Source organism: Falco biarmicus, chromosome 12, assembly GCF_023638135.1.
Source record: "Falco biarmicus isolate bFalBia1 chromosome 12, bFalBia1.pri, whole genome shotgun sequence".
Lineage (NCBI taxonomy): Eukaryota > Metazoa > Chordata > Aves > Falconiformes > Falconidae > Falco > Falco biarmicus.
Genome location: NC_079299.1, coordinates 34,093,477 through 34,102,444, shown reverse-complemented (window position 1 = coordinate 34,102,444; position 8,968 = coordinate 34,093,477).

Genomic DNA, 8,968 nt, shown 5'->3' with positions numbered 1-8,968 from the left:
GCACTGCTCCCCTGGAGAAGGTGCCAGGAAGGAATTCTCTTGCTGCTTCTCACTCTGTCCTTGCAGCCATGTGAGGCACAGCACAAATGTTCTGCTCCCTAATTTCTGTGATCTGAAAATTAACCCCTCACATTTTCAATCATATAGAGCCAAAAAACCCTCACCTTGACAAGTGCAGCACGGCTCCCCTGGAGAAGGTGCCAGGCAGGAATTCTCTTGCTGCTTCTCACCCTGCTGTGGCAGCCATGTGAGGCTCAGCACAAAAGTGCTACTCCCTGCTTTCTAAAGTTAGCAAAATTGACCGTTCACAGTTGTACTCATGTTGAGACAAGACTTTCTTACTCAAAAGCAAAACCCAAGAAGCCACGTACCCGTGGGAACCCCCTTGTCCTTCCGTGTGGCTGGTGACTTCCCATGGCTCTTCCACAAGGCAGGAGAAATAACCATGAATTTGGAAGCCCACGTAAATTCAAGTACACTTAGTCCTCTGACAGTCACTACTTATGGGCCAGCGGTCCTCTCACCCCTCCACAGATCTCCCTGTTAGTCCTCTAGCAGTCATTCTCCATGGAGGGACCACAAGTCCTCCACACCTACCCACCAGCTCACCAGAAATGAGTCAGACCACGCCAGAAGTGACACTGCCTGACCTGCAGGAGATCTATTAGACCACTAACGATGGTTTCAAGACAGAAAAGCCCACCACCATCCACCAGCACAGCAGAAAAACAACCAGAAGAAACATCATACACAAACCAAAGGCACCCATCCAAACCCCACAAAGGCAAAATAGCTGAAAAAAGGCACTCTCCACAAAAAAAACCCACCACACAGATCACAAGATAAGATAAAAATGCCATAACCCCAGGAACACAGGGCCAACAAACACAGATTCTGTCCATAACAGTAACACACTTTGACACTAACTCGCTTGACCTCTGACATACTTGACCTTGTTGCCCCCAAACCACAGCACATCGTAGCCCTAAGGCAAGACAAAACGGAGCACAAAGTCCCTGAAGATCTCCGCCAGGGCAAAAGCAAAGCACAGAGCCACACAGGAGGGTGGGGTTGGAAGGGACCCGTGGAGGTCCTCTGGGCCAAGCCCTCTGCTCCAGCACGCTCGCCTCGAGCAGGTTGCTGAGAACTGTGTGCCCTTGGCCTTTGAAGATCCCCAAGGACAGAGACTGCACAACCTCCTTGGGCAACCTCTGCCAGCATTTGATCGCCCCGAGGGGGAAAATTTGCCATTTCTCTCTCTCCTTTCACTGTACCGCATTCCAGAACAGCCATGAGATGACAAGCTCAGGCTTGAAAGCCAGTGCTGTGGCTGGCCTGAAATTCTGTCCCCCTTTTTTTCATCCACTAGTAGCTAAAGGAGGACAAAGAAGGATTTCTTTCAAAGGAGAACTTCTCTTTTCCTCTGTCCTTCTTCTCTACCAGTGATCTGGATTCTGAGTGCTGTGCCACTGTCCTAATGGCTGGGATAGGGATACTTCTTGTAGGACAGGGAGGAGGTGACAGTGGAGATGATCAGGCTGGGGAAGCTGAAGGAAAACGCAAGCAACTGGAGTTGCCTGGAGCAAGAGTGGCCAGCTTCCGAGCTAGGTCACCTCGTGTCCTCAGCTCCCATGCAGGAGCTGAACCACACACATGGACTGCAAAGCAGTGTGACCCATAGAAAAAAGTTTGCTTGGCTCGGGATCGCCCAGGGGCATTTAACTGCAATTCCGCCCTTGTCAGCAGGAAGGAAACATGCCCTGCAAGCACACACTGAGGCACGACACCTTGCCCGGGGCTAAAGGGTACCTCAGGAGACCTACATGGGACCCCCCAGCACCTGGATTGCTGGCTGGAGGATGGGTAGGTCAAAGGACCCTGATGGGAGCCCTGCAGGCTCTCATACATTGGACCAACGGGCACCTTCCCTTGTCATACAGAGCATCCTCTCGGATGCTCTGGACAGTTTCTGGTAGATCTCTGGAGAAGAGCTTCTCCCCAGGCCTCTCCCATGGGCTTGCTCACCCCCGGAGCCCTTCCCAAGCACAGCCCCAGCAGGTGGATGCAACCGGCGTTGCAGGGAAGAACAAGCAGCAGGCACCACAGTCAGCACTGCGGGAAAGCTGGGACCCCAGACACCCACCCAGGCTCTCCAATCCCAGCCTGGCCCACAAGAGTGCCTTTATCTCCCTTTCCCAGAAGTGCTGAATTCCCCTTCCAGCATTAGCCACTGGACCCACGCTGCTTCTTGCTGCAGTGTACAACAGCCACAAGAGAATTTGCTAGATGTCTCTGATTTCCTGCATTTTTCCTGAACAGGGCGGGTATGTAACTCTCTGAATCACTTCTATTTGAAGCAAGGCATTGCTTAGGGTCAACAGTGAAACGAGACACGGGCCATCAAAAGCGGACTACTTTTCCCCTTCTTTGCCATGGTCACGGCCTACCCCACAGACTCGCCCCTGGCCGTGTCGGCCACCGGCTGGGTGAAGGTCATGGCTAACAGGGCAGGGGCTCCTGTGTGGCGCTCATCCAGCCCTGATTGCCAAGGGTGAAGCCTTAGCACCCAGGTGGAATAAAGCCTTCCCAAGCAAGGGTGGTGCTCCAGGGGCACCACAATTCCTGCCGAAGCTCACCACACATTTCATTTCCCTGTGGCGCCTGGCAGGACACGAGCGGCTCTTGACTGCTGCTAGTCCCCCCGTCTTTTGGTAAAAATGGAAGTTTTTCCTCCTGCTGGGCCTGCTCCAGTTCCAGCGCCTTGGGGCCTGAGGCCTGGCACGGCCTGTGTGCCAGAGGCCTTCCGACCGCTAGGCCGGCCTCCACCAAGAGGAGTCTGCCTCAGGCCACAACGGTCACCTCTAGGAAAAACGGCTTCTTTTATCGAGCAGGACCCTGTCCAAACCCCAGGGCAAAGCGCTGGCCGCAGGCGCAGGGAGGTGGCCCTTGCCCCCTGCCCTGTCCTGCTCGGGGCTCCCCGGGGCGAGGCAGGCCCGGCCATACTGGAGAGGGCCCCAGCCCCGCCCCGCAGGCCCCGCCCACTTTCCGTTGGGCTCAGACCGTTGGTCACGGGGAGCCCACGGCCACCACAGGCAGCAGGGCAGAGCCGTGCTGGCACGCAGCGGCGCTGGCAGGAGGCAGCCTCTGGCCCAGCAGCGCTGCCACAGCACCAGCACCCCGCTTCCCAGCCTCGCCGTCGCCGGCTGGGCCCCCTCCTCGCTGCACGGCCAGGGCCCTCCTCTCCCGGGCAGGATGGGCCAGGCCAGCTGCTGCTGCGGCTCCAGGTGGGCTCCCCCCGGGCTCGGGGACACGCGGGCACAGCTGGGCCACGCAGCACTGGCGTTGCTCACGCCCGCCGCTCTCTGCTCTGCAGGGAGGCTCTCAGCGACGCCGAGCCGGTGCTGAGCGCGGACGTGCGGCTGACGCGGGGCCGCAAGAGGAGCGAGAGGCGCCTTCTGCTCCTCCACGAGGAACTGGTGGTCGCCAAGTTGCGGTAAGACCCTCAGAGCCCAGATCCTTGCCCCCAGCCCCGGCCCAGGGACACCCTGGCACCAGCCCCAGGCCCCGGCCCCTCGGTGCTGGAGGCACCAACGTCCGTCCCAAGGGCAGGTGGGGGACAGGGCTCTGCGCGTGGGGACCCAGCCCAAGGAGCCCCCCTCCAGCTCAGTGCCCGCCTCTGCTCTCTGCAGACACGGCACCAGCCTGCGCCCACAGCTCCGCCTGGCGCTGGACCAGCTGTGGGTGCTCAGCAGCGGGAAGGAGGCTGCGGGGCAGGATGGACAGGAGGAGGAGGAAGGCACCGATGAGGACAGCACCTCTGTCATCCTCGCCTGGCCCACCGGCTCCTGCATCGCCACTTTTGGGTGAGTCGTGGTCGGGCAGCAGAGGTTCCCAGCCGTGCCCACGCCATCCCATGAACACAGGCCTCTGCCTTGCGTGCAGAGCTGGGCAGGGAGCAGGCAGCCCGGTGGCAGGGAGGGAGGGATGGGGGATGTTTCCCCATCCTGCATCCCCTGGTCACCTTTTGGTCCCCAGAAGGGAAGGGCAAATGCAGCCGCTCAGGCAGGACAGAGCGACCCAGGGCTTGGACAGCACCTCTATCCTGCCCCACAGCACAGGGCTGTGCAGGCACCCACCTTTGCCCAGGGCTGGGGGCAGCACGGCCTGACGCTCTCTCTCCTCTCTATCTGCAGATCCCAGGCACTGAAGGAGCTGTGGGTGGCCACGCTGCTGGGGTAAGCCGGGGGGATGCTCCAGGAGAAGCTGGATGGACGGGGGAACACAGCCCCCAGCTGGGGAAGGTGCCCCCGTGGCTGCGAGCAGCTCTCGGGCACAGCTGCCTGACAAGAGACAAGAGACGGCTTGGGGCTCACCCAGCTCTCTCCCTCTCCCTTCCCGGTGCACAGGACACCAGAAGGACGCACGGGAGCCCGCGTCACCCATCTGACATCCATCAAGCTCCTGGAGAGGGAGCTGAGCCGCCGCCACGCCGTGAGTGTCTCTCTGCTCTGGGCCCTGTCCCCAGGCACTGCTCCTGCAGCCGAGCAGCAGAGCCATGGCTGCTCAACTTCTTCCCCTCCTTCTCTCCTGCCCAGTGGAGGACACTGCGCGCCAGGAGCCTGGAGAGGCTGATGGAGGCACAGGCAGAGGTGAGAATGGCTGCCTTGCACCTGCCTCTGGCTGCGCCGGGATGCGCAGGGACTGGGGTGAGCTTGTGCGGGAGGGACAGAGGGTCTGATGGTGCCACTCAGGGAGCAGAGAGTTTTGGGAAGCCAGCAGCACGCCAGCACGTTCTGACTGGTGACACTGGGAGGAACCCTGCCACATGGGGAAGAGAGCCCGGGAGGGCAGAGGGTCCCAGCTCTGCCGCGCTCAGGCTGCTGGTGGCCCTTTCTGCTGCGGGGCTGCTCTCCAAGCACAGCCCGATTCTTGGTTCTTGCAGGCTCATCCCAAGCAAGGGCCTGCGACGGCCCCATCTGCAAACGCAGGGGGACTTTGCCCCGCACCAGGTGAGTTTGGGCAAGCAAGGCAACCTCCTGCAATGCTGTGCTCACTTGTCCCGAGTGTCGCCATGCAGGTTGGGCAGCCCACGGAAGGATGTCACCTGGACGGACAAGGACAACTGCTGGGCAGTGCCTGCTGGATATGCTTCTGCGGGGACACGGAGCCTCTGCTGCTGCCCGCAGCTTGCAGGAGGGCAGGGCGAAGGCTGGCACAGGCTGACCCCGTGGCACGATGGCTCTCAAGAGCCTCTAAGTCAACACCTCCGAGCCACAGCCGCGGTTCCAGCTGCTGCCTCCCTGCCCATCCTGCCGCACCACACAGCACCGTGCTGCCGGCAGGGCAGCGCAGGGCAGGGCAGGCGCTGGGACCGCTGGCCTGGGGTCTCCATTGGTGGTGTCTTACTCTGTTTTCCTCTGCAGCAGGAGGGAGCAGCAGCGGGAGCAGCACCAGCAGGAGGAGGATGGGGCTGCCCTGGCCCTTCGCCCTGCGGCGCACCCCGGCCGCTGCCCAGGCGCCAGGGCAGGCGGGCTCCAGCTGCAGCAGGGTGCTCTTTGGGCAGCCCCTGGCAGCCCTCTGTGGGGAGGACAACACGCTGCCCCGGCCCATCCAGGTAAGCCAGCCTGGACAGACGGGGTCCCCAGCCCTCCCTCCGGCTGCTCTGGAGAGGGCCTGCGTGTCCCCAGCAGCTGCGGGGACAGGGCACTGGACTCTGCACCCCCAGAACCTGCTTCTGGTCCCAGACCCTTTGTGGCGCTTAGGCAACCACGTCTGGGGCAGAGCTCTGGTCCTTGCCACCGCTTGGTTCTTCAGCCAAGCAAGTGGCCTCCTGCCTCTCCTGCAGGAGCTGCTGGCTGTCCTGCGCCAGCAAGGACCAGCAACGGAGGGGATATTCCGCAGAGCTGCCGGTGGGACAGAACTTCGGCAGCTGCGCGAGGCCCTGGACCGCGGCAAGGACATCGACGTAGGAAGCCAGCCTGCGCTGCTGCTGGCCGTCATCTTGAAGGTGAGCACTTCTGACGTGCAGCTGGAGGAGCTCCTGGCTGGCCTGCAGCGTTCAAAGGCTCACCTGCAGCCCTTGGCATTGCAGGACTTCCTGCGAAGCATCCCCACCAAGCTCCTCGTCGTCGACCTCTACGAGGACTGGATGGCAGCCATGGAGAGGGCCAGCAAGCAGGCCAAGGTGGAGGAGCTGAAAGCGTAAGTGTGGGCAGCAGCCTGCCTGGTGAGCAGGGACCGGGAGAGTTCTGGGACCTGCCTGCAAAGGCACGGGCTCCTCAGAAAGCTGTCTTTTCGGGCAGCTGCAAAGCTGTGCAACACGGCCGCTGGCTCCCACCCGCCTGGGGCCAGCTGCGGGGACGGCTGTGGGCACCCTCTGCTTCATCAGCCTTGTCTTCCTCTTCCCTCAGGGTGGCCAACAAGTTGCCTGCGGCCAACCTCCTCCTCCTGAAGCGGCTGATGGCCCTGCTGCAGCACATCGGCCACAACGCAGCCACCAGCAGAATGAGCTGCAGCAACCTGGCCATCTGCGTCGGGCCCAACCTGCTGAGCCCACCCAACGAGGACCTGCTCCCGCTGCAGGCCATGCTGGCGGTGACCGAGAAGGTACGCCCTACCCAGCAGCCAGTGCTGCCTTCCCGGCCCATCGGAGCCTGGCTGTTGCGAGGTCCCTGGCTGCCTCCTCCCTTGGGCCAGTGCTGGTGGGCTGGGTGCCTGGAAGAGCAACCCCCAGCCGCAGCCGCCTGCGCAGGCGAAGGGTCAGCAGTGGGAAAGGCTGCTTGACACGTCTGCAGGCACCTGGCTTGAGACCAAGGCTTTGATGTCTGCAGGTGAACGTGCTGGTGGAGTTCCTCATTGAAAACTGCGGGGACATCTTTGGGGAGGAGGTGGCCGGCCTCTCCCCTCCATCAGCCGAGGAGGTGCCAGCACCCATGGACAGGGGCACAGGTAGGAGGCGGGACTGAGGCTTGTCACAGACACTGGGGCTTGGGATGCCAGAAACCTCAACGCTGACGAGACAAGTGGTGTAGGGCTCGGCTGGGCTTTGCTTAGGTGTTCTTGACTTCCAAGAAGTCGCGCTGCTGCACGTGCTTTTGCTTTCCAGAGCTGCGGTGCGAAGAGCAAAGTGGCCCTGCAGGCACAGCAGAGACCCAGCGTCCGGCAAAAGCCTTTCTGGATGCAGCCGCCTCTCTGCTGGGCATCGACAGCGGAGCTGGGGGAGACACAGGGGCAGGGCCCAAAGCGGCAGAGGTACGGCAGCTCCACAGACGCTGGGGCAACATGTCTCAAGTGGGACAGTAATTTCCCAGGAGGCCAAGCAGCCGCTGGGCCTCCTCCTGGCAGCCGCTCTCTTGTGCCTTTGGGGTCCCTCCTCTTCCCCCAGAGTGGTGCGTGTTAAGGAAAACTGGAAAGGCTGTTTCTGGAATGCACTTCATTAAGTGTGATCTGCTTCATCAAACAAAACATACCTACAAAATACCCACAAAAGGACAGAAAGGAGTAGCTGCCACCTTGAGAGGGCTTTTGCTCAAATCCTACTCCGTCGCAGCTTCATCATCTAGGCTGCGTTGGCTGGACTGTGCAAAATGTGCACGATGCAAACCAGCATCTCCTCTGTAGAGCTCATACAGCAATTTGGCAGTCAGGCCCTCACTACCCCAGGCTGTCACTTGCCACCCGTTACCTCCCAAGTTTCTGGTTTAGGCACCTCCAGATTTGCCTCCAGGCACCCCCGAGGGCACGGCAGAGTCCCTGGCACGCCTGCCACAACTGACCAGCCTGCCCCAGGAAACCAGGTAGGAAGAGCTCCCCTTGCCTGACCTGAGAGCTCGCTGCAGGGGCTTGGGGCTTTCCCCATCTCATCACGCTGTGGGATGGAAAGGTTTGCAGGCTCCCAGCAGGAGAAGGAAAAGTCAAGGAAAAGGAAGAGAAAAGAAGCCTGGGCAGAGGAGAGGGACAGCCAAGCACAAATAAAAAGGAGAAGAGAGGAAGTGATTTTGTGGACCCAAACCTGAGAAAATGCAGGAAGCTGCAGCACGTCAGGAAGGCCAGGTGCGTACCACGCGCTGCTGCCCATCTTTCCCAGCCCTGAACACGGCCCTAAGTCAGCCCAGCTGGCTGGCAAGGGCCGGCGAGGGCTGGTGCTGAGCAGGGTTTGGGATGAGCCCCACGGCAGCTCCCCGGGGGCTCCCCGTCGAGCCCTGCTGCGCGGCACAGGGGCACTGTCAGCATCCCTGCGCACGCACAGCTCCCTAGGGACATCACCCCTGGGGAGAAGGCACCGGAGCCGGCCTCGAGTGGAGGCCAGCAAGAGCTGTCCCTTCTGGGCCATGAGGAATTCCTCGGAAACAGCGTCCCCCAAAGAGGGGGGAACCAAATCCTGCCTCTTCCTGCCTCTGGGGGCTTATCAGAGCTTTCTGACTCTGTCGTTGCAGGTGCCGACTGATTTTCACCGGCTGAACAGCTGTGACTCCTGGGCCCCTGCAGCTGCTGTTGACAATAAAAGAATCTTTTCCCTCTCCTGACTGTGTCTGCCATAGGGTCTTGTGGAGTGGGGAGCGCTTGTGCTGGGGTGGACCCTCGGGGAGGAGATTGGGATGGTCCCTTGCCCCAGCACCCTTTCCAGCGGGCATCGGGGCTGAGCTGAGGGGCTTTAGGAGGAAAAGGAAAGCACAGAGCCACACAGGAGGGGGGGGTTGGAAGGGACCCGTGGAGGTCCTCTGGGCCAAGCCCTCTGCTCCAGCACGCTCACCTCGAGCAGGTTGCTGAGAACTGTGTGCCCTTGGCCTTTGAAGATCCCCAAGGACAGAGACTGCACAACCTCCTTGGGCAACCTCTGCCAGCATTTGATCGCCCCGAGGGGGAAAATTTGCCATTTCAGTCTCTCCTTTCACTGTACCACATTCCAGAACAGCCACGACATGACCAGCTCAGGCTTGAAACCAAGTGCTGTGGCCAGCCTTCAGGG